Below are 26,711 nucleotides of genomic sequence, written 5' to 3'. Positions count from 1 at the left end.
CAACCTTCTCCATTTCCCTTTTGATCCTCTCTTATTAGACAGTCTAACCCAGGGGTCTGTCTAGGGCCTACATGCTCTCCGCATCCCCTCCCCTCATGCCTCTCTCATGCTGCACTTACATATTCATCTCCCTCCCTCTCAGTAGTTCTAAAGTGCTGTGAATGAGCTGATTTGTGCCCCATCTTTGCTCCTCCACTCTGATTCCCAGCGTTCAAGCTCTGGAAGAGAGAGGGACTAGTGGGGATGGGGCGCAAATCAGCCAATTCACGACATTCTGGAAATGCTGAGAGGAAGAGGAAGGAGAAGGGACAGGGAACCTCGGGGTGAAGGCAGGGAAGAGGTTGGGTGGGTTTGAGGGAAGGGATGGAGTGGGGGGCAGGGCCTGGAGAGGAAGGGAGGAGAGGGGTCAGCTGCCCCTGGCAAAATGAGAAGTGACATGTATTAAAGCAAGGGCACTTGTGAGGTACATGCTGGTTGCACAAACCTTCTGGCATTCACTGGTACAGAGAATATAGCAAAAGAAACTCAAAACATAAAGTTTCCTTTCTTGCTTTTCTATTAAGCACATGAATTTTACAGAAAAAAGAAGTTTCACATGAAACAAGGTAATGAACACATTAAAGTAACAAAAGTCTGACTGCTCATTTCCACATTTGTGCATATAACTGCCCCATCTAGTCCTCCTAAACCAGCTATACTAACAGATAATAGTCACCAAGGGCTGGAAAAGCCTTTCTGGACCAGTCCCCTGGATAAAACACTTTCATTTTCATTAATCTCTCATGTGTCCTACCTTGCCCTCTCTCAAACACCTCTTCACTTCATTCAGCATTTTGCAATTCGTGCATGGAAGGCACAGTATCATGGATGAAGCATTAATATTGTGTCTCCAAATGGTACATATTAAACTTCCGTTACCACACCTGTGAAGCTAAATCTCCTAATCATGTTATTGTCCTGAATGTGATGTATCTCATGAAAATAAGGGAGTTAATCATGAACAGTTGAACATGCACCTAGCAGTCAGAAGAAAGAGAGTATCAGAAGAAACGCTCTGCTTACAGAACACAGATTTTATATTGGCAACTCTGGCTACCTCTACCCCTCAATGTCTCCCTTTCCATGCTCCTCTTCCATTTTCTTTGAGAGCAAGGGGAAAGCATGTGCAGTTTAGGAGCCATATGTATCTTAATAGCTAACGTGTTGTGGCCCCTCCCTCTTGCCACCAAGATACTCGCCTGTAGCTCTGGTATTCTGAAATAGCAGATGTGGTTCCTTCCATTTTCCTTCACGTGACCCCCCGCCGCCTCCCGGATTTCTTCAGGGTTTAGATGCCCTGTCCTGAAGCATACTACTAGAACCTTTAAATCAGAGGGTTTCAAACTGTGGGGCACATGGAGGAATGTTTGGTGGGGAGACTCAAGGAGGGAGACCCACCTCCACACTCAACTCTTTCTGGGGGGGGGGGAAGTACAACCAAACATTTTAACTCAAAGGGGAGCACAGCTCAAAAAGTTTGAAAAGTGCTGCTCTAAGTTGAGCCTTTCTTCCCTCCTCTCCACCCCAAGTCCATTATCAATAGTTACACATCATTTCCAGCTGCACCCAGTTCAAGGAGGTCATGCCTTTCTTCTCTTGATCTCTGGACTGAGGCTTTGCCACGACACCTTGCAGACAGTGTACAGGGAGTTGGGTCTGTGGGTCAGCATGTGGGACTAGAGCTTGCAGATGATTAAGTGAGAGTCATGGCTGAGCCCTCCGGTGCTCATACAGCTCTCAGTGCAAGTCTCCCAAATACTGCACAGTGCTGCCCTTCTTCAGCCTTCCCCTTAGAAAACAGCTCTGAGCTTCTCAGTCATTTAAAAGGTCTCTGCTGGCCTTTCCCAGGCTTTGCAGGCTCTTTTCCAAAACAGTGGCTATTTTTATGGCTACTGGAGCCAAACCTGAATTGCGGGAAGAGGGGAGTAATTTTGGTTCTGGAATCACAACTGCAAGTGGGACTGTATTTGCCGGTGCCCCCTAGCTCCATTGAGAAGGTGCTCAGGGCTCAAACAAATGTTGAACTTCCCAGAGTTTGCATAAGAAAAAACAAGTCGTTGTCATTGATTCATTACTTGATAGCTAGGGCTGGCAACACACAAACAACAGACCAAACACGCATCAAAACTAATTTGCTCACTGTTACTCCCAGGGCAGCACTTTGCCATCAGAGCCTTCATCAGAACTGTGAAATTACCACTTGAGCAGTTTTAAATCAGTGGCTCATCATTTCAGAGAGAGACTGTTTCCTCACAACATATTCCACATGCCTATTCTCTGGCAAGACAGGGGTAAATGCTGAAAGTTTGCTGAAAATGGAGGAGAGGGGTGGTTCTTAACTCATAAAGTATATTTTATTTAATACGTATGCAAGCTACTGTACCATTACCCTCCCCTGGGAGGAGAGGAATGCCGTCAACTCCAAACAGTGCTTTGCATGACTGGGACCTTCATTTTCTACAGCAAATGGCATTACATGGTCTTACTACTTATAGAGCCCCCTGAAATAACTGTTTTTTCTTCTGATTTCTCATAATAATACTTTTTTAAAAAGAAGTCCCCAAGGCTATCAAGCGGTAGAGTCAGAAGTGATGTATTGATGCTAGACATTGGTTTGAAGGCTCCATTAGGAACTCTACTCCTTGAGTCATAAATGCACTTCAAAGGAAGTATATTTTATAGGACTGCTGTACTGTGTCTAATGCATTCCTGTAGCCAAAGACACGTGTGTTCCATGGCCGGGTTGTTCATCCATGATGCAGCCCTAAAAAGGGCCTTAATAAAGGCTGCACATTGTTCCCCTCCAGCTACAGGGAGATCACTGAGATATCACTGCATTGAAGAAGGATTAGTTTTTATAAGTTCTTCCAACTAAGGACAAAAATATAATTTAACCAACCTGACTTTCTCTTTCCTTAAATATAGTAACAGTAATTATTCAGTTGTGCTTAGCTATACTGATAAGAACACAACTTGAAATTGTACCTCTCTCCTGCTAGCCAAAGGACCAACACTACACACTGGGGCAAAACATACCTGTGTATCTTCTCTCACTCTGTGCTCAATAGCCTCTTTTTAGATTAGACCTTTAAAGACCTCACTGTAACCCTGCTCTTACTCTTGCTGGTTAGCAGTTCTGAGTGGTCAAACAGATATGCAGAGTAGGGGTCTCATCCTGCAATCCTTACTGCTAAGCATGAATCAATGGGACTACAAATAACTATATGTACTACATCTGGTAGCAAGCATTTGTAATGTTGATCCTACGGGGGATCACTTCACCCAGGCTATGTCTACACTATAGAGTTTTGTCAGAAAAACAATTGTTTTTCCAAAAAAACTTCACTTACATCAATACTGCAATCACATTCTTTCGAGAAAAAAATCAAAAGAACAGAAGGTTTTTTCCAACATTGGTAAACCTCTTTCTACAAGGAAGAAGCCTTTTTTCTGAAAGAGCTCTTTCAGAAAAAGGCATGTGTGGATGGGGAAGAGGGAATTATTTTGAAAGAAGAGGAAAGAGGAAAAAGCGCAAGTGCCCTGATGGCCACTCTGTCCATAGTAATCACAGCTGAACTGCGAGATAGCGTCCATTCAGTGTAGGCACTATTTTTCGAAAAAACACATTGCTTTTTCAATGCACTTAGGCAGTGTGGACGCTCTCCTTCGGAAGAAGTTTTTTTGGAAGATCTCTTCCAAAAAAGCTTCTTCCGAAAGAAGCCTGCAGTCTAGACATAGCCCCAGAGGCCACTGGTCAGGGAGGACTCAGGTGGCCACCAGCCACGTGACTTCCCCTCCCAGCCCAGGGCAGGGCTGTGACAACCCCCTCCCCCCACTGTGACAACCCAGACCCCACCTCTACCCACTTTTGCCCCACCTCCTCCCCGCATCTTCCCTCAACTAAGGTGGCCAGCAGCAGCAGGATAAGTGGAGCAAGGGGACTTCCTTCAGCTGCTTTGCTCCCCTGGCTGCATTGCTTGACTTCCTGCCACGGAGTGCCGGGACAGTCCAGCCTCCTCCTCTGGAGCGATGCAGTTGGGAGAGCAAAGCAGCTGGGAGAGCAAATCAAAGCTGGGGCCACCTTGCTCTGCTTCCCCTGCTGTAGAGTGAGGGGGAGGGAGGGGGAATGGGGAAAATGCCAGAACTAAAGATGTTAAATTTAGATTAATGGGCTAATTAAATAGTCAATGCTATTTGCATCAACTATTTGATTAGTCAGTACGGGCACCTCCGTCCCAAGGCTGTTGCTACACGTCAAAGGCAAAAGCGCTGCAGGGGCCACATCCAGCAGGGCACTCAAGCAGTCCCCCACTGGCCCCATGCTCCCCACAGCATTTCAAAGCAGCAGCGCCACATGGAGCCTGGGTCAGCTGAGTCCCCACCTGACCCCGGGCTCCATTCAGCGCTGCTGCTTTGAAACACCACGGGGAACCTGGTGTCAGGCTCCATACGGCATTTCAAAGTGACAGCGCCGCATGGAGCCTGGGGTCAGCAGGGGAGTCCTGGGCTCCATGCAGTGCTGCTGCTTTGAAATGCCGCATGCAGCATTTCAAAGAGGCAGCTGGAGCCCAGGGTCTGGCCTTGGGCTCCATGTCATGCTGCCGTTTTAAAGCACCCCTTTCTCTCCCCCTCCCTGCTGCCTCTTTCTGCTAGAGGCAGCACACGGGGAGGGGTGGAGGAAACTACTTGACTAAGCATTTGCTTATCAGATAGTCGACTACTCATTCACATCCCTAGCTGGAACCCTCCTGCAGGAGTCAGGGCCTCCCTGCTACTCCCCCTGCTGGCCAGCCCCTCCTACCCACATTATTTGAGTGCATGTGACCCTCTCATACCCTTCTATGGGTCGCCCCTGACTTCAGCCAACATAAAAAGGGAAGCACTTCTTACAAGTATTGCAAGAGTCCTGGCTGTGCCACCCTTACTAATTCACATGCTTCCTCAAACACAGGGACTGCAAACATGGGCTCAAAGATGGAGCCATGTGCCTTCTCCACTGCAATTTATGGAAGGCCTAGGCTCAATGTAGCCTCAAATGAGGACCAACTGGGGATTAAGGCTATGTTGACAAGATAACAAAAATTATTTCATATAACACATTTATTTCACACGTTTAAAAATCTGACACTTTTCCCCCTGAGACTGTCTGTAAAGTATTGGTCAAACAGTATTATCATCAAGCTATTATGTGAGCTATAAACAGGAGGGGAGGGCAGTGAGGGGACAATTTAGGTATTAACTGCAGGGTTGCACAGAAGTAAGCAAGTGGAGAATATGGACCATCTTTTGTAAAGCTGGAGTGCAGGAAATTTGTGCTGCATAAATCAAATATGCAAGGGGGGCTGGGTTTTATTGTATTTATATTCGTTTTTACTTTTTGTCCTCTAGCTGCCTTTTACCTCAAAGAGCAATGTCAGTGTTACAAACAGAGAAGGATTAAAGAAAATGTGTAATAGACTGTTATATTTGCAAATAGGAAATGTAGTTACCAAATAGCATTTCAAAGGACTATAACATAAATTAAATATTTCAGTCTGAAGTATGTCTATCTATAGATGCACATTTTGAAATAAGCTCCCTTACACAAAGTAACTTATCAGAGCTAAAAAGCCAAACCAATGAAGTATGTTTTATCTCTACCACTTTTAAGGACTTTAGCAAAGCTCCTTTTTAAAAAGCTAATCCTTGTAAATTATTTAAACAATTATTCTTGTATCCCTCACCTTCCTTGCTTCCTAAAACAAATGGCGTGGCACTTTGTCCTCTTTACTTCATCATATATATAAACTTATGCTAAAGTTTTGTGCAACAAAAATAGAAACCTTCGAATTATAAGTATAGTTCTTGGAACAGTAATATATTAAATCCTCAATGCATGTTGCCTTTTTCCTAAAGGACAGACCAACAAATCTCATTCCAGCAACTTACTTATGGATTAGAGAAAACCATTGTCCATTCTAATAGCATCAGATATTAGTAACAGTCAGAAAATATTTATAATAATAAATTGCACATGGTAAACACAAATATCTGAACTTTGAAGTAATATCCTTCAAACAAAAACAATAAACACAAGTTTGTTAATGTTAAAAAGATATTTGGGACAAACGTCACTAAAATATTTTTGAAATATTTCAAAATAAAAGATAATGGTACAAAATGTTTTCTGATCAATCTTAGTTAGAGAAATCAGTCCCTTGTCAAATTTATCCAAACACATCTAATATTTTTATTTTAGTATATTTAAATGTTTTTATTTTAGAGGTGATGTTGATTTATTGTAACTTTTTCTTTAAAAGCACACTAACTAAAATCATTACTAATGACAGGCAATGTACAAAAAATATCACATATTTAATGGATAGGATCATGATTTCTTCCTCTATTTCACTATAGCAATTTCTCTCATACCATTTCTAGGCTTAAATCCATTACAGTTTTCACCCACCATTTTCTTTAGTTAATCAATATTAGGCATCATAAATTGCAAATTACTGAAGAGAGTTGATCAATGTTCTTCTTTCTTATACTGTATAATGCTCATACTCCTTGGTAGAACATATATCACTCAACATACATTGCTTGATCAGAACTTTACACACAATTTGCTGAGACACACACTATTAATAAGTGCTACTGGAGAAAAATAGGTGAGGTCCTTATGCATAGCTGTATACACCCTGGCAAAATGACTTGTAGATTAAATGGTCAGGAATGTTTGTATTGGCAAGTAATTTGTATTCACTTAAAATGACAGAGAAGTGCAGTATGATGAAAGTGATAGCTTATAAAAGCCCACATTTTCACAGGGACACATACTTTTCATACTTCACAATCAATTTTCTCACTCAAAAAAACATAATATCTACAATTATTTCATATTTTCAATGTTCAAATTAATGTAAAACGCACTTACCATTGGTGAAATAAAATATATATATATATATATATATATATATATATATATATATATATATATATATATATATATATATATATGATCTTTTTATAAACACTTCCAGAAATGTATATGATCTTTCTCTAGTATTTCTCAAACCAAAACATCCTTACCTTTTTCTGGACTTAAATTTTTATATACTTCAAGGTCTGCCATTAATTTTGTTATTGTTATGCATTATTGACAGACACAATGGAATATCTCCCAGAAGGAAAGCCTCAATTCAGTCTTCACGTCTACAGAGATAAAACATTTGGAAAACAATCCTTAGAACTAGATGAGATTTCTGCCAGTGCTGTCCATTATAAGCCATAATGAGATCTCTGCAATCCATAACACAGAGACTGGAAATATAAATCCATTAGATATTATTCAACTTTGTTCAAATTGAAAAGCACAGCCTGACAGGAAAACTAGAAGCATCTGCTTTGTGTGGCTGCTATTGTGGGAATGCAGGAACTGTGCCTACTTTTGGTCTGAGACATGCATGCATAGTATAAAGATGAAGACCCTCACAGCAATAAATGTGCATAATGTCTGTGAAGAGCAGGTCTTTAAGCACCAAGGGAAATCCCTCTGACACCTACAGTGGTGGATCAGAAATTGATTAGCATACTTCAGTTTAAGAATGGGTGAGTGGCTCAGCCTGAATGCTGAAGATGAAAACAAAACAGAATGTCGTTCAAAAGTAAGCCTCAGCATCTGCAGCCAAGGGAATCCATGACGTGAAAGAAGTTGTTGTCTTGTCCTTTCCCAGTTTTCATTTTCAGGAGTGAAGAAAAAATTTTAGAGGTTTCTTCCCATCACATGCATTAAAATGAAAGCACCAAAGAAAAGGCTGAACTGCTTCTATCTAACTTAGGCTATGTCTAGACTGCAGGCTTCTTTTGGAAGAAGTTTTTCTGGAAGAGCTCTTCTGAAAAAACTTCTTCCAAAAGAGAGTGTCTACACAGCAAAAGCGCATAGAAAAAGCAATCTGCTTTTTCTAAAGATAGCATCCATTCAGTGTGGCCGCTATCTTGCATTTAAGCTGTGATTACTATGGACCGAGTGGCCACCAGGACACCTGTGCTTTTTCTTCTTTCCTCTTCTTTCAAAAGAACCCTCTCTTCCCCGTCCACACATGCAGTGTGGACAAAAGTGAAGTTTTTCCAAAAAAACTCTGCAGTGTAGACATACCCTTCGTGTCAGATCCTGCAAAGTGCTGAGCACAGGAAAGTCAGAATTCAATGGGAGTTTGCAGGCTCTTAAGACCTCTCCAACTAGGGGTTACTCTGCATGGAACAGTGTTTGATCCTGTAAAGAGGAAGATAGTCTCCTGTGAGGTGCTAAGCATTCTCAACGCCTACCCTAGTCAGCAGGAATATTAGCAGGCCCGAAATGTAGGCCAAATTCTGCTCTTGGTTAAACCTGAGCAATGCCAGTAATATCAAAAGTACTATAGTCAACCGCGTGAACGTGGAATGAAAGTGAGGCCAGATCTACACTGGGGGACAAAGTCGAATTAAGGTAAGCAACTCCAGCTAATTGAATAGTGTGGCTAGAAGTGATATACCTTAGTTCAACTTATTGCAGCATCCCTATTGCCAGGCATTGATGGGAGAAACTCTCCCATCAACTTCCCTTATTCCTCATGACCCACTGGAGTAAAGGAGTTAATGGGAGCGTGATCAGCAGTTGATTTACCACGTCATGTCTAGACCCACTAAATCGATGGCCGGGAGATCAATCTCTGCAGCATTGATCTCCTGGTAAGTGAAGCCAAGTCCTAAGTCGCATTAGCTTGTGATGGAGCCCAAGAGAACAGCATGCTGGCATGCATCACAAAGAGAAGTGTACTCAACCACGCTGGAGACCTTCAGCACACCCCACTTTGCTGACTCTACACCACTGTTAGGAATCCCCAATGGCTATATACCACCATGCAAGAACACTTTCCAGCTGGTAGTTTAAGAGAGCATTGTGACCTCTTTGCACCACCTCAGCAGCAAAAAGGAGCCCGCATCAAAGGACAGAATCTTTTCCAGTGTATGCAAGGAGGGAAAGGATGTAGATGTTGCATCCACATCTAATGTCGTAGAAAAACTCCAGTGTGTGGCAGACATTTTGCCTGAAACACGATAGCCCCACGTGCTTGTAGATAGAGCCCTGTGTGGATGCAAAGTTTGTATCTGCATCTGATCTGTGATCTGCAAACGTGGTCCATAGATAGGGGATAGCTGAAAATTTGCAGGCCTCTGGATATAAAATTTGGATCTGTATTCATCCACAATCCACAAATGTGGTCTGTGGATACCAGAGGATATAAGGTTGATATCTGCAAATGTGCTTCAGTCCCCCTTTTCAGAGTTATGTAACAACAAATAGTCTGGTATCAGTTAAAGACTAACAAAACATGTTGACAGTATCATGAGCTTTCGTGGGCGCCACCCACTTCTTCTGATGAGTACTGGATATCCAGAACCAAGAATAAATGGGGGAAGAAAGCGGCTGGGGAAGAAGAAAAAAAAATTGTGGGGGAAAAGAAAAAGAGGCAATGGGTAGATAAGTTTCAAAGGGAAAACCGAGCTAGTCTGTAACAGAAAAAACTGAAAAACAACAGATAGTCTATTAGCACCTTAAAGACTAGCTAGTTAAAAGAGGCCATTAAGAACCATTAGTTTGCACTTGGAGAGGAAGAGTTATGTAGTAATTTTGGCTGTGAGAAGGGGTCCTGATACAATGAAGTTTGAGAAACCGTAAAGGATGGCATTTCTATAGCAAAGACATCATTAAGTGCTGGAAGTGTCACTCAGCCCTGCAAAAGTGAACAGGAGCTTCAGTGGGACCAGAATGTCGTCCTCTATGTCTGAAACAGGGAACATGTATCGGTAAATTCTTTCTTACACTACAGTCAGCAATTGTCAAAAAACAGCTAAAGGGTTGTGTGTACACGAGCGTCTCACAATTCTGCATTTCTAAACACTGTTTGTTAACATGCTTTGCATTACTAGCTACCTTGCATAATTCTGAGAAAAAAGTTCACCTATCGACTTAAACCTCCCCCCAAAAAATCTGTCTTAAAATAGATGACCTATTATTATGACAAGAAACACAGATTAAATCTCTCTTAGCCAGGACTCGCTGGTCCAGCTACATCCCTGGTCTGGCAGGACCACAGATGTCCCAGGACTAGAGAGTCCCAGTGGAGGGCTGGTGGCTGGGAGTCCTGCAGCAGGGCTAGAGCCCAGGAGCAGGGCTGCCCTGTAGCAGCGAAACCAGGAGCCCAGCAGTAGGGCTGCTGCACGGTGCCGACACTGCGGAGAAGGGGAGCAGGAGGCGGTGGGGCTGAAGCCCAGCAGTGAAACTGGCCGGCAAGATCGTGAGGCAGCAGGGCCGCTTGGCAGCACAAATAGGAGCCCGGAAGGCCCACTACCGCCAAGCAGCTCAGCTGCCCTGCGAGACAAGGAGGCAGCGTGGCTGCACCGCGGGGCCGGCAGTGGTGGTGAGGGCAGGAACCCAGAAGTGGTTCCGCCCAGTGAGACTGAAGCCCAAGTGGGGCTTGTTGCCCAGTGGTGCAACTGGACCCCAGCAGGGGGGCTGTCCCACAGGGATGGAGCTCGCTAGTGGGGCTGTGCATGCCACTGATGGGGCTGCCTAGATGGGGCCAGGAGTCCTGCGTGGGGAGGGGCCGGTAGCAGGGGGAAGCCAGCTGGGAGGCTTGGCAAGGCTATGGCTGGGGGGGAGGGGACAGTGACAGGGGTGGGCCTAGAAATGACCTTCCCTAGTCTAGCAAAATCCCTCATCTGGGACCTGCCAGGTTCCCAGGATACTAGACCAGGGAGGTCCAATTTGTAGAGCTACTGAAAGTGATGAGTGAAGTGAATATTTGGGTTTATTTCTTCAGTTTACCTTTTGGTTGACAGTACACGGGATATTATCAGTTTCAACACTCCGCCAGCAGAGTCAGCCAAGGCACAGTCCTGTGGACACTTGCACACATGAGTAACCTGTTTATGTGAACTGAATTATTCTATGAGCAAAGTCACTTGCAGGCAGACATTTTTATATAGTCAAGGCCTTATATACTCTTTTCCTTCATTTCCATTGCTGCTTCTGTGGGACTTTTACCCAGCAATAGAGGAGAGAAAGTGATTTGTAAAAACAGAAAATTGTGATTGAAATTTACAAATGGCAAGGAGGAATCTAGAAGCAGATGTAGTATCTGAAACTATTTGTTTCAATGGACTAGATCCAGTCCCTTTAAGGGGCTTGCTTTGGTAGATACTGCAAGTCACTCATCTGAGAACAATCCCAAGAATTTGACTCCCCAGAAGCAGGTTTGTGGATTCTGGAGCCAGTACAAGTGGGGGCCCCTCTCCACCCCTTCTGCCTGAAGTACCCTCAGCCTGTGGTCCTCGGCACTCCTGCCCCAGAGAGTAGCTAACACCCAGAAATATAGGCACCTTGTTGGGGAAGGGGTATGTAGATGCTCCTTCCCCCGACTATGGTGAACAGCACATCAGTCGCCAATGTGGGCTTCCATCAGCTCCTTCCTGAGTAGTAGGGAGCACAGGACCCATAGGTAGTGAGCAAGCTTGAGCACAAGATGTAGGATCTGTCTTTAAGGCTCTACTGAAAATAAAGAGTCAGACAGAAGACAGGATACAAGCTGATTTAATACGTGTTTCAAATTCAGAGTTCACTGTCTCTCATTTGTGTCATCAACAGCTAACAGGGCTCCCTGTGATTAACATATATACATGATGGACTGCAACATACCAGGAAGCAGGCATTCAGAATACTCAGCAGGTGCAAAGACTGTAAAATATATCTAAACCCCACCTTTGCATTGTAATTAATAATACTCATACTTTCTGCTTCAACTTTCTTTCAACTATCCATGGCAACACAGTTTACAAACTAAATAAGCCTCACACAAGCTCATGAGATAGCTAAGTAGTGTCATCCTCATTTGATACATGGGGAAACTGAGGCACGGAGCTGCTCTGTGATTTTCCCACCTCTACAACTGCTATCAGAGGCAGGATTAGAATTTCGACTTCCTGTCTCATGGCCCAATACTGAAATCAGTAGACAGCTCTTTTTACAGGTGGCATTGCCCTTGTCTAGCACCCTCGAGACCTGAGAGGTCAGATGAGAGGAGGCCAAGGCTCTTTACCTGCCTGTAAGCTCTGCTTCCAGCTGGGGCTGTGCTCTGTGCTGCCTGCCGCTGCCTCCAGCCCACACTGTGCCAGGCCTGGCAGGGGCTGTGTCCTCCACTGTGCCAGCCCTGGACACAGGCTGTGCTCCCCTCCCCTCCAGCTGGCTCACGCTGCGCACCCAGCTGACTCCAGCCACAGCCAGGATTGTGCCCCTGCACCACGCCAGACCTGGCAGCGCTTGCTGGCTGGGACTGTACTCCCCATGACCCCAGCTTTGCTACTTCCAGCCCTGGTTGAGGCTTTTGAACCTAGACAGCTGGGGCACTCTGGTCCAACAATATTCATAGTCCTACCAGACCATGGATGTTGCTGGACCATAGAGTCCCCGATTTTAGAGGTTCAACCTGTACGTCATGATAACTGGGCCCTCCATATGTTGTATCTTTGCTGAAGCCAATGGCAGCTTCACACAAGACAAGCTGGCAGATACTGGGCTCTAGACAAACTCCTCTACATCTATACTATTCATCTTTCTGAGACGTTGTAGAGGAGAACTCCTGAGGGCTTTCAATGGATCACTAATGGAACATGAGGAAATGTCTTGCTCACACTTAATATCCTCTCACAAGAAGAAATAGCAAACAAACAACAGATGAAGAGTCATTTATATTGACCCCCAAATAAAAGATTCAACCAATATGAAGTCTTCCCCCCTGAATTTCAGGAGAGCTGTGTGGCACATACTAAGGATGTAAGAATGTAGTCGATTAACCAATAAGCAAAAGCTTAATGGTTAATGCTATAGACTACACGTCCCCCTCCCCCCCAGTAAATTTTTTAGCAGACTGGCTAGCAGCCTGTCAGTCCTGGCGTGCAGTGGGTCCGGCACCTACCCCTAATGTGGCTCTGCATTTAAAGTGTTATTAGGAGGTAGGCGGGCAGGAAGCCCAGCTCAGTTCCAACTCATGTTGGGTCTGGGAGCCACCCTGGTATTAGAGGCAGTAGCACGGGGCGACAGGCAGCCAGTCTGCGAGGGGAGCTGGTTTTTAAACTGTATCCCTTTGCAGACCAGTTCCCACCTGGCACCATGGGGATTGCACTGGCTGCCAGCCCCGCCCCTGGGGACTATAGAATTGTCAAGTAACCAATAAGAATTCATGAGGTTACTTAACCAATAAGAATTCATGAGGTTACTCGACTATTCAATTAACCGATATTTAACATCCCTCGCACACATCATATACACTGAAGTACCTGGCTATCAGTCTGTAAGATGGTTTTCTTTGGACAAAGGCACCACACAGTGAAGCCATTAGTCATAATCTGAGCTGTGCAAATTTACATTCCAATTAGTAATCTGTTATGCATGCAACATATATTAAAATAAATTGCCTCACTGAATTACAATGTTAAAGTCTTGATATAATCAGATGGCACTCAATTACATATTATTAGGTACTAATTACTACACATTCTTTAATGATTTAGTACCCAGAAACAATCTCAGCACTCTTACAACTATATTTTTGTTATATTCCATAATCTATACAATGCATCCTTCAATTTGAGAGTTCCTCTAAAACAGGGGGTCCCAACCTAGGGTACGCGTAACCCCAGGGGGTACGAGAAGCTTGTCATGTGGTACGGGGAATATTTCCTAATTAACTAGATTATCCTAACTGAAATATTCCAAAAGTAGTAGTGTTAGTGAAAAAAGTTGTGGATTCTAAAGTCTAGAATTTATTTCCTTCCATATTGAATACGAGGTACGGAGACCGAAAAAGGTTGGGAACCCCTGCTCTAAAAGAACATCTGCCTGGTGATTTATTGATCCATCTCTTGATGCTTGAGCTTTATAATATTACTTTTCTTTTTTAAAGGCACACAGGCTTAAAAGAGATGCCATTTTAAACTTTAGAGCATGGTGCATGAATCAGCAAGAATGTCACAATGAAGATATCAACGTAATTCAAACTATATATGCTAACCTATATGAGAAATGCTTGTAGCTGTATTTAACTTGAAATATCAACACAACAACTTAGCAGTGACATATCAGATTTATGTCAAATCCCTAGCACTGTCATTCAGAGAAGGATCTGAAGCTGACATACACATGAAGAAAGCCTCTAGATTACAGTTAGGCTATCTGGAAACGGAAAAGTCAAAGGCAACAAACTCATTTTGCACCACCTGGCACACTATCCAGGTCTTACTTAAATACTAGCTGAGTCAACTTCATACTGTTCCTGATCAAACTGCTATAAATAACAGTGTAAAGTACCAGCAACTTAGTAGTAGAAACAGCAGTGTACATGGGATCCTCTAACAGTTTTTTACCTTGAACATTCAATTTTGCATCAAAATATCACAATTTCAGTATAAAATGGTGATGACAAATGTGTGTTCAGGAAGAGAAGTTGTCAGTATAATTTTGGTTTCTGTTTTCTGCATTTAATAAACAATGTCCATGGTAGATAGCAGTACAGATTACCGAACGCAGTACAGTACCAGATCAAGGACTTTTTTGGGTCAAGGACTGCTGACACACAGAAAAAACAGCCACACAAAAGTGAGAAGCCAACCCCCCCCCAAAAAAAACACCCCACACCTCATTGATATGGCCCTTGAGAAGCAGAAAGACACTCCCTCATATACCAGAGCTTAGGTAAGCCAGGGCTAGTAGATTTTGTAGGGGAAAAGCCTCCAAGTAAGCGCTTTATTGCACCAGCTGGGGGAAGGGAGAGCTGCAATGCAGAATCACTTCCTCCCCCTCCAGGCAGAGATCGTGGATCAGATCCAGCTCTGGCTTACCTGACCTCAGCTCAGGAGGCTAGGAGCTCCTCTCTCCACAGCAGGGAGCCAGTGCTCTTGCTCCAGCCCACAGGGGGAGCTGGGGCTGGAGTGCAGGAGCTCTCCATAGCTGGAGGTGGAACCAGAGCCTCAGGGACCAGATCCAGGCAAGCTAGGGGCTAGATCCAGCCCCTGGGCCTTAGGTTCCCTCCCCCTGGAGTACTGTAAACTCAGTTACACAAGATGCAACATTTATTCAAATGCTTGTCTTGAAAATTAAATATTCTTCTTTAATCCTCTCTCCCTCTTTGCTATTCAACTCTAACATTCTATTATTTTAACACTAAAGCATTTTGAGGTACAGTCTGTAAGTAAATTGAGATACAAAATAGCTAGGAGCAAAGTGCTATCCCTTGCACTGTTTACAAAGTAAGCACATAAAAACTGGATTATATTGGCTGAAAATTATGGTTTTAAAATACAACTATAATTTATAAATAAAATGTAACTATCTGAAAGGATTTAAGAACAAGAAGAAACTGAAGACCAGTATACTGGAATAAAATTTGCATTATATTCTTGATCCACTAGATGGCATTTTGTATAACTGACTTAATAAAATCTCAGGGGCATAGCTGTGTTAGTTTGTAACTTTAAAAACAAATGATCCTATGGCACCTTAGAAACTAACCTAAATATATAGAACCATGAGTTTTGTGGGTAAAAACCAATTTGTCACATGAATTGGAGTGGAAATAACAGAAACCACGATAGATATAGATATAGATATAGATATAGATATAGATATAAAACAGCAGCAGAAGTACCTGTCAATTGTAGAATCCATGTTCATGGGCTGGATGTGTCCCATAAATAGCTTTTAATGTGGAAATGCAGATGTTAAAGGCAGGAGAAACTAGCTTTGTAATGTGCCAACCAGTTAATGTCTTTGTTCATGCCCAGGTTAACAGTGTCAAATCTGTACATGAATTCCAGTTCTGCAGACTCTCTTTGTAACTGGTTAGTGAAATTGCTTTGTAGAAGAATGGCTACTTTTAAATCCATGATTAAGTAACTAGGCAGGCTAAAATATTCCTCTACAGACTAAGCTCAGCCATACCTGACAGAGCATTCAAGGTTCTTAAAGCATTTCTACACTAGCCACTGTATCCACAGACAGTGATTGATCCAGCAGGGGTTGATTTATCACATTTAGTATAGAACCGTTATATTGACCACCAAGTGCTCTCCCATCGACTCCAATACTCCACCAGAACGAGACGCATAGGCGCAATTGACAGGAGAGTGTCTGCCACTGACTCACCACAGTGAAGGCATCACAGTAAGTAGATCTAAGTATGTTGGCTTCAGACACATTATTCATGTGGCGGAGACTGCGTAACAAATTAATGGTCCATGATAGCATCGTCCAGGCCTTATGGTGAATGCATCTGGTATATTACTCTCTGAGAAGGAAGCTCAGTGTCTACTCCACATGTGATAGAGCAACCCTGAAACCTATCATATGCAAAACAACATGACATAAACCTCCCTAGTGAAAAAGATACCTGACACTAGAGGGCTCAGTTTCCTAGCAAACAAATGCACGGCAGGATCCAGTGACTGGCTTAATGAGGCTAGAAAAATTCAAACCATTAATAAGTGAAACAGGAATAATTGGCTACCAGAAGAGGTTACCCAGGGATAAGATGGATTGTCTATCATTTAAGGTCTTCAGGACTAGATGTGGTTGAACTAGAGTATATCATTTAAAAAAAATAAGTTATCGGGCTCAGAAATATTAAGAAATATTGGGAGAAATGTTGTGACTTGCAGTGTACAGGAAATCAGACCAGATGAGTATAATGATCCTTTCTGGCCTTAATATCTCTGGGTGAGACACTCACCCCTACTCCAGTCCCGACCCAAATGTTGAGTAAAAGGGATGGAGTAGCCTACAAGAATTAAAAGGGACTCTAAATATCTTGGTTCCTGTTGAGATTGGGCACAGGCACCGCAGAAGCCATCCTTAAGGCTGCTTAGTAAGGGCTATGTAAGTCCTGCTGTAAAGGGTATGCCAGGAGGAGGGTGGGAAGGGGACAAAGATTTCAGGCAGTACTGCAGACTACTGGGCAGCCCCAAGAGACTGAAACCTTGTCTACACTAAGAGATAAGGTTGAATTTATTAAGGACAATTTTCTAGCACCTGATTTTCTAAAGTCAAAGGTTCTAGTGCCATCAGACAAGCAGAGACTGGTGGGACCACATTGTCCCACAAGTGTAAAACTATCAGCAGTAGCTGAAAAACTTTTGCATGCATAAGGCTCCTTTGATGGAAGTTTGTGAATTTTTCTTCTGCCCTGAAACGTAGGAATACCAGAATAAGACCTGCTCTGACCGTTGAGAAGTGAGTGGCAATAGCCCTGTGGAAGCTTGCAATGCCAGACAGCTACCTCTCCCTTGGGAATCAATTCAGAGTGGGGAAATTTACAGTGGGGGCTGTTGTGATCCAGATATCCAAGGCAATCAATTCCCTTCTGCTATGAAGGAGAGTGACTCTGGGAAACCTGCAGGACATAATGGAGAGCTTTGTTGTGATGGGGTTCCCTTACTGTGGTGGGGCGACAGAGGGTACACACATCCCTATCCTGGCACCCACCCCCCTTGCCAAAGAGTACATCAACCACAAGGGTCCTTCTCAATGGTACTGCAAGTACTGGTGGATCACAAGGGCCATTTCACCAACATCAATGTGTGTTGGTTGCAAAATGTTCCTGACACGCATATCCCTAGAAACGCCTGTCTCTTCAGAAAGCAGCAAACTGCAACTTTCTTCCTAGAGCAGAAAATTAAAATAGGAGGCATTGAAATGACAATAATGATCCCTGGAGACCCAGGCTACCCCTTGCTTGCTCCAGTGGCTCATGAAGCTGTATGCTGGAAGCCTGGACAGAAGTAAGGAGCAGTTAAACTATAGTCTGAGCAAGTGCAGAAAGGAGGCTGAATGTGCTTTGGAGCATTTAAAGGGAAGGTTTCAAAGTCTATTGACTAGGCTAGACCTCAGTGAAAGCAACACTCACATTGTTATGGCAGGCTGTTGTATGTTCCATAATATCTGTGAAAGTAAAGAGGACAGTTTTCTGTATAGGGGTGACACACCGCCTAGCCAGTAATTATGGGCAGCCCGACACTAGGGCAATAAGGAGAGCACAGCGAGAGGCACTGGAAATCAAAGAGGCTTTGGAAAACAGTTTTGTGAATGGCCAGACAGTGATATGACAGTCAGGCATGTTGTTCTTAACGAGGTGCCCCCTGCATTAGGTGTGCTTGCCTGTAAACCCTGTAATCCATCTCCTCCCACCCCCCGACACAAGCATAAAGAGACTGTTGTTGAGAAATCATACATTTTTATTTAGGAAACAGAGGGAAGTAGGGACAGAAAAGGAGTTCAGGGTGGGAGTTTGGGATGGAGATGCATCCCTGGGAGTCGAGTGCAAGGCTGCCCGTGGCTCCCCACCCTTCTCTCCTCCCACATTCTAGGGCCCCTGGAAGAGGAGCCTATGAAACTTTGTGAGGGGAGAAGGTGGGTCTGCAAGGGCTGAAGGAGGTACCTGTGCATGTGGCTGTCCGGGAAGTCTGCCATGGGCGTCATCACATCTGCCAGGACTGTCAAGACTCCCTCTCCTAGTTCTTCATGTCAAGTTCCCTGCACGCTCTCCTGTCCTCACGTTCTGCTCACAGCTCCAGCAGCAGCATTTTCTTCCACTCACTTAATCGTTCGCAGTCCAAGATGGTGGACTGCATTTGCTCCTTGCACATGCCATCCCTAGTACATTTTCACCTTCCAATATGGCTAACTGGACAGCTGGGGGTGCCGAGGGAGCATGCAGCATACTCACTGCTGCACCTGCTGTAATGAAATGTGAAGGGCAGACTTCACAGGAGATAAACTGCGGAGTGTAAAACTTCAACTCTCAGAATAAAAGAAGGTAGGTCTGTGAAAAGACAATAGGTCACAGTTATGCTTTCAAGCACCCACTATGCAGCAGGTACGCCACAGAGATTGTAGGGGAGCAGCCGGACTCGATTTGGTGGCAAGCGTGGTAAGAGACAGGCTGGGCCTCAAGTCTAGGGAGGGAGATGTTCCTGGAATGGCTGCAAGGTAGATCACATGGTGACCGATTATTCAGCTCCTCCTATTTGCTGGGGAAGTGCAACTTTCCTTTCCCACAGGAACATGCAGGATGGAGAAGAGAGAGGGTCTCGGCATGGCAGAAAGGCAGGGGCTCACACTGACACCAATGAGCCTCTAGGTGGGAGGGGCATGGCAGGGCCTCAAGCCATACTTCACTGAGGATGAGCAAATGGAAGTTTACTGCTGAGACACCAGTTAATAGCTTCCCTTGTTTCATCCAGGTTGCCATGCAAGATATCAGTCTTCTCTGAATCACACAGCACCAGGGAGTGGATGCTGACTGAATGTGGCCAAAAATCTGGACCTTATGATGCAATGCTTTGTGCTGCAACAGTGCCAGACCTCTTACTGCTGGCTTGGTGTGGGAATGGAGGATGGAAGAAGAGAGGCCTTCCCAGATGCTTGTGAGAAGGATGAAAGAGTTCCACTATGCAAGCTTCATGGAAATGTGCAGGGAGGATTCCCACTCCATCTCCAGACATGCTAACAAGCTGTTCCGGGAAGCCCTTGCTGTGTAGGAAGTGTAGTCACCACAGTTCACACCCAACTGTCTTAACCCACATGCAGCATGATAAAAAAGTGTGAACTCTCCAGAAGTGCCCTCCCCAACAGCAGGGCTCTGCAGCAAGATATCCTGGAAGGAGGAGATTGGCTCCAAAGTTATAAAAAAGGTCCTGGCTGTTGGTGAGATCTGTTGCTTCACTTGCCTGCTCACCATTCTCCTCCTCCCCTTCTTCCTCATTCACACTGTCCTCCACACTGCTTCTCGAGGCTTCTTGAGGAGCGTCTTGGGAGGAATGCATGGACTGGCTTGGAAAACTGGTCAGGTTCCCTCCTAGGATCCCATGCAGCCACTCATAGAAGCGGCATGTCTGTGGTGATGGCCCAGACCATCCGTTTGCCTCCTTTGTCTTCTAGTACACCTGCTTCAGTTCCTTTATTTGCATGAAGCACTGCTGGGTATCCATGGCATATCCTTTCTCCATCCATGGCATAGCCTTTCTCCTTGGTGCTCTTGGCATAGATATCAGTGTTTCTTTTGCTGAGTCATAGTCCTCCTCACACAATGGTGAGGTTCAGGATTCCCTGCACACTCCATATTGGTGTTGATTTGCAACCCTGGGAACCCATGGTTAGGCGTCCTGGCCAGATCAATCACAGCTGGCCAGTGCAGGACACCTCCCGAAGGCCTGGAATGTCGACTTTCACAGAACCATGTCTGCACAATCCTAAAGTCAAATTTACCCTTACTCATCATGCAAAATCGACTTTAACAGCCCTTAAAATCAACAGAACGGGCTTGATGGTGTGGACTCATTGTTTAGAAAATCAACCTAATGCAGTTAAGTTCAACCTAAACTCTCAGTGTAGACTAGGCCTGACTTATTTTAAACAGGCTGTCAGCACTATTTATGTTAAGCCAAGGCGCCTCTGCCCCAACAGCAGCCTAGGACTGGTAGCTGCAAAGGAGGCATTAGAGCAGTGGTCCCCAACCTTTAGAGGCTCCCAGGCGCCCAGGGGTGGGACCACTCACGCGCCGGGCGCCCGGGGGCGGGGCCACTCACATGCCGGGCACCCGGGACGGGGCCGCGCGTCCGGGAGCACGCCAGGGGATGGGGATGCCCTTGCACCCGGCACGTGCCCCAGGACCGGGGCTGGGGCTGTCCGAGCGCCTTGTGCTGTGGGCCTGGGGCTGGCGCCGCCACCCAAGCCACGTGCCTGGGGCCAGCACCGGTGCTGCTCGAGCGCCGCGCGCCCGAGTGCCCGCATGTGCCCCGGGGCTGGGGCCGCCCGAGCACCGCGCACCCGGCGCCGGTGCATGTCGCACGCCTGGGACCGGCACCTCCCGTGCGCCGCGCGCCGGGGGCGGGGCCGGCCCAGGTTGTCGGCGGATACGCACAAATGCCCTGGCGGGCCCCATGGAACCCACAGGCACCACATTGGGGACCACTGCATTAGAGGCAGCATAGACACCGATACCCTTGGCTGTAAGCTGTCCTTAAAACTAATCAAATATTTCAGAAGCCTAATCCTATACCTACTTCCTGTTCCACGGCCACCGAAGACCCTGAAAATATTGCAACTGGTGCAGTTCTGCAGAGGTAGGGGAAGGGCTGCAGGAAGCCTCTAGAGCAGTGGTTCCTAATGTTTTTTATTCCGGGGACTGGCAAACCTATTCACAAACTTTTGGTAGACCGGTAACATTTTATTTACATATTTGTATATTCATTATGCAAATGAATAGCCAAATATGCAAGTAAAATATTACTGATCTGCCAAAAGTTTGTGAATGGGTTTGCCGGGCCATGGTATAAAAAGCCCCATCTCCCAGAACCCCCAGTGCCAGCCCTAATCCCTAGAGCCCCTCACCCTTCCACTACCGTCCCCAGCACCAGCCACTGACTCCAGAGTCCCCTGCCCCAAACACCTCTGTGCCAGCCTCCCGTTTCCAGAGCCCCACTGCACCCAGTCCCCCCAGGTCCCCCCATGCCAGTCCCCAGTATTAGCCCTGTCCCCAGTGCCAGCCCTGCCCGCAATGCCTCCTCACTACTACCCCACCCCCAGAGACCCCAGTACCAGCTCTACACTGTGGATGTCACAGTGCCCCTCAGTTTCTGCCCCCCCCTTAGAGCCCGCCAACCCCAGAGCCCCCAGCGCCCGTGTTTGCCCCACCTCCCTCACCTAGCCCTGCCGACCGCCTCACCTAGCCCTGCTTTTTGCCATGGCAGCCCGGCTCCATGTGGCGCTTGGCCCAAGTGCTGAATGCAGGTTCAGCACTTGGCCAGGGCCAAGCACCATGTGGAGCTCAGCTTCCGTGGCACTCAGCCGGGGCCAAGCACTGGGTGGAGATTGGCTGCCGTGGTGCTCAGCGGGGGAAGCGCCACAGGGGCCTGGCTGCCACAGCAGCTGGACTCCATGCGACACTTGGCCCCGGCCGAGCGCTGTAGCTGCCCATCGCGCGGCCCCACCAGCTGGGCTACGTAGTGGCCAGCGGATCTGGAACTGGGTCCATGGTAAGGCTGCCCCAATAGGGTCAGCCTCACTGTGGCCCTAGCTCTAGCCGCAGCACACTCAGTTGCCCACCGGGCCACTCACCCTGCTGCTGAGTGGGGAACCCCAGCGGATGGGGCTCATTAGCAGCTGGGGGCGTGGCCTAGCAGTGTGCCAAGGCCCGGAAGACAGGGGTTCGCAGCCCATCACCAGTCTGCAGACCGGCAGTTGGAAACCGCTGGCCAAAAAGGTTTCTGCACCACAGAAGCCTGCTGTGTTATGGCTCCTTCCATCTCAGCACACATAGGGGTTGACTCAGGAGGCACAATGGGATCTACCCGCTGAACATGAAAGATGAGCACAACAATAGCACAGACTACTATAGTAACTAGCAGCTGCTGAAAAACCCAATACCAGTCCACAGTCTGCGGCGAAGTTTCCTTCCCTGCTCTAAGCCCTGTGAGATTTCAATTTGCCCTTAAGTGCCAGAACATTATGAAAATGCCACATTCGATTGTGTGTTTAGTACAAGAATATTGGTTTCATTACCAAAAAGTATTGCTTCTTGACAGGAAAGCTTTTTAAGCACCAAAAAGACATCTTAACCAGAGTATGCACAACAAAAAAGAAAAAAAGATGTTGCATGTTCTACACTCTACAGCAAAGAGTATTCTTCATTTACCAATAAATGAGATTGTGTCTTAAAAATTAGATCTTGAAATGACAATATCACAATAATTTTAATTTTCTGCTTCACCAGTTCTTCTCTTTCTCTGTCAAAATCACTGGAAACTGTTAAAAGGCTAATTTTGCTAACGAGCATGGCGAGCCCATATAGAACTTTTCTTTCCTCCAATAAATAGATAAAATAACGTAAGAAAAACAATATGTTAGCACTTCATCTAAATTTAATCTAATTTTGACCTAAACTGTAATGCAATCTCCTCATGCAAAATCAACTTGCAATGAATAAAATTTCATATTATCTGCATCAGAAACCTGCCATCTTTATCAGATTAAAGATTCATATTGATTTTCAACTCTATATGTGACAAGTGAAGAGGCTGTTCTTTGGAAAGGTGGCAAATACATGCAACAGGGAATAGAGATATATACACAAAAAGACTGAATGGTCAGGTGCATTTTTTGAACCCTTCTATGCAAGCAGAGGCAGTGAAATATTCTGCCTTCATCTAGAGATCTAGCTAGTGCTATTCACAGGTGTCTGAAAGATGCACATGTATTAGAGGGCAGATAGGGAAGCAGCTAATTAACAAATGTGATATAAAATGTTGATATTTATTAATTTAACCTTGCATATTTAATTGCTTTTTTCCTCATAAAAAGCAATTAAGCTGGAGCTTAAATACTTGAATACTGCGCACAGATGTGGTTGCCTCATCTCAAAAAAGATATATCGGCATTAGAAAAGGTTCAGAAAAGGGCAACAAAAATGATTAGGGGCTTAGAAGGGGTCCCATATGAGGAGAGATTAAAAAGACTTGGACTTTTTAAGCTTAGAAAAGAGGAGACTCAGGGTGGATATGATAGAGGTCTATAAAATCGTGACTGGTGTGGAAAAAGTGAATAAGGAAAAGTTATTTACTTATTCCCATAAGAGCTAGGGGTCACCAAATGAAATTAATAGGCAGTAGGTTTGAAATAATCAAAAGGAAGTTTTTCTTCATTCAGCGCACAGTCAACCACTGGAACTCCTTGCCAGAGGATGTAGTGAAGGCTAGAACTTTAACAGGGTTCAAAAAAGAGCAAGATAGATTCATGGAGGTTAGGTCTATCAATGGCTATTAGCCAGGATGGCTAGGAAGTGTTTCCCTAGCATTTGTTTCTCTGGAGTGGGTGACAGGGGAGGGATCACGTGAGGATTACCGTTTGTGATTACCTCCCTTTAGGGCATCTACTACTGGCCACTGTTGGCAGACAGGATACTGGGCTGGATGGACCATTGGTCTGACCCAGTATGGCCGTTCTTATGTTCTTAGCACTTGCTGCCCGCCTCCATGGTCATTAATAGTATAACTGTTCCTCCTGCCAATAATAATATAACTGACCCTCCTCTTCCAATGTATGAGAAACAGTCGAATTCCAGACACACCCCATTGTCCTGTCATAACCAAATCCTGACCTTGCTTTAAGTTAGTACAAGAGAAAGCTGCATACCAAATCTGGTGACCCTAGCTCTTATTGTTTAGTAGGCGTTCTTGAACAAACAGATTCATGAATGGACAAGACGGACAGACAGACTCACATTTCTAAAATATATAGATAGATTGAACATTCAAGCACAAATTATTACATTAGATTAAGGTTGTGAATGTTTATGGGTTACAGTTAACTGGAATGCAGAGCTGCTCCAGCCCAAGAGGCCCCGTCATGAATGGGGAAGTGGTCCAGCTCAGCCAGAGCAGCCCCCGTCTGTGTCAAGCCTGGCACCAGCCCAGCAGGAACACTCCAGCCTACACATAATGTTGAACTGGTTAACTGATTAAATGGGATTTTACACCCCTACATTAAATCTTTATCTTCATTCCCTTTCAAGTGTCTATAATTTGCAATTAATTGTTAAGAATGTGAATTCTGTATGATGCACCTATGGTACTGTAGCCTCAAGTTTAGGTCTTGAATAAGGCTTCAACAGAGCCCATTAGCAAAATGATGCCTTAGAAATATGTGCTATTTAGAAAATAATTTAATAATGTTTTAATAAAGTTCTTGTGCTCTAATAATTACGTAAGATTTTACTGATAGAAAATTAAAAATAATCAGCATTTCCATAGATATAGCCTGAAGTATTGTGCTGTTATTAATCATTAAGTACAAAAATCTACGACCACTGGAGCAAAAATTTTACAAGAAGTTGCACTAAAGTTAGAAGAAATAGAACAAAATATAGAGTATGTTTTAAGATAAAACATATCTTAAACAGAATCTCAAGAAATTTTACAAGACTAGTTGCTTACCAATGATAGGTGTTTGTCTAATAAAGATGGAGCAGAACTGTATTTGTTACATTTGGAGATCTTTGCCCAATGTTTGAGGGAGGTTGCACGCCCAATGTTTGAGGGAGGTTGCACTGTATAAATTTCACGGTAGTTATATTTAATTTATGCAGTCAAGCTGTAGCTGTGTCAGTCCCAGGCTACTTGAGAGAGAGAAGGTGGGTGAAGTAATATCTTTAATAGGACCAAGTTCTCTCTGACCAACTAAAATTGGCTCAGTAAAAGATATTCCCTCAACCACTTTCTCTCTCTGACACAGTGATCTTCAACCTTTTCAAACACAAAATCATTTTCCTGCCTCCCCTCCTTTCCTGCCCCTTCTACTAGGCTCTGCCCCTGCTCACACTGTGGTGATGGGGTACAGCAGCAGGGGGAGGGGGACACTGTGACATCAGTGCCCCCCTCTTCTGCCTCTCTCACTCTGCCACCCCACCCTGTAGAACAAGATGGAGGTTCCCAGGGGAAGCTTCAAGATAGAGGGCAGGAGCAGCACCAACAGTAGGGGAAGGGGCCACTGAGGTGCCAGCACTTGATAGCCTCCTGGCCAAGTCAGTCAGGATCACCTGTCAGAGGCTCCAAGATCTACCAGTAGATCCTGAATTGCTGGTTGGACACCTCGGCTCTAATATTTAAGTTGGAAATTTGTAGTAAACTTTGGGAGGAGGATGGTTGAATTGAGTGCTCCCAAAAGTGAGATATAGCAGCAAAGGCTGGAGTCATGCATCATGTAGACCAACACGAGCAGCACTGCGACGTACAGCTGGACAGGTACGCTGGTGTACATCCTGTGCTGGGCAGAAGGCTCATTCACTGCGTCAGTTAGTTGGTATTATGCTTCAAAGTTATTATTCTCAAAGTAATATAGCTCAAAGTTAGCACCAACTGTGTGCTGCATGCTTTAAGAGACAGGCCTCAGGATACTGCCCCTGCCTCAAGGGGCACTGCAGTCCAATTCCCTGTGATAGGATGTGCATACCCCACACTGTACAAGTCAGAGTTATCCCCACAATACGGGTGGCAAGAGTCCTGCCCTTTAGACCATGTTGGGCATGCTCCAACTGCTGCCTTAGTACATAAGCTCATTCTAGGTGGACTGCTGGAGGGGAAGGACCTTTGACGGAGGCTCCTGCTGAAAAGCCATCACAGCCTTTGACTGTGGAAGACCTTGAGAGCTGAACTGGAGGTCTGCAGCCAACAGAACCCCAATGCTGAGAAGCCCAGAGACCTCAATTGTCATAGTCTGCAGCTCCTAGAAGCATGGTAGGAAGTGACCCAGGGAGGGTGCATGAGCAGTACCTGAGCAGGATCATAGAATCATAGAGCTGAAAGAGACCTCAGGAGGTCATCGAGTCCAGCCCCCTGCCCAAGGCAGAACCAATCCCAACTGAATCAACCCAGCCAGGGCTTTGTCAAGCTCAAAATTAAAAACCTCTAGGGATGGAGATTCCACCACCTCCCTAGGTAACCCATTCCAGTGCTTCACCACCCTCCTAGTGAAATAGTTTTTCCTAATATCCAACTTATTGCTCCTTGTTCTGCCATCCATCACTACTGAGAACAGCATCTCTCCATCA

The 26,711-nt window shown here is 45.2% G+C and overlaps 1 protein-coding gene across 3 annotated transcripts in view; it reads right to left on the bottom strand.

Annotated features, from left to right (window-relative positions):
• Nucleotides 1–26,711, bottom strand: part of PLCH1 (phospholipase C eta 1) — a 178,078-nt gene that overhangs the window by 114,781 nt on the left and 36,586 nt on the right. The window contains exon 1 of one of the 3 annotated variants that reach the window (XM_075937749.2): nt 14,956–15,064. The exons of the other annotated variants lie outside the window; for them this stretch is intronic. The gene's annotated coding sequence lies outside the window, so the exon portion shown is untranslated. Of the gene's footprint in view, nt 1–14,955; nt 15,065–26,711 lie in introns of those variants that run through there. 3 annotated transcript variants of the gene reach the window in all.

This window comes from Pelodiscus sinensis, chromosome 10, assembly GCF_052426305.1.
Source record: "Pelodiscus sinensis isolate ZL-2025 chromosome 10, ASM5242630v1, whole genome shotgun sequence".
NCBI lineage: Eukaryota > Metazoa > Chordata > Testudines > Trionychidae > Pelodiscus > Pelodiscus sinensis.
This window is presented reverse-complemented; position numbering and strand designations above follow the sequence as displayed.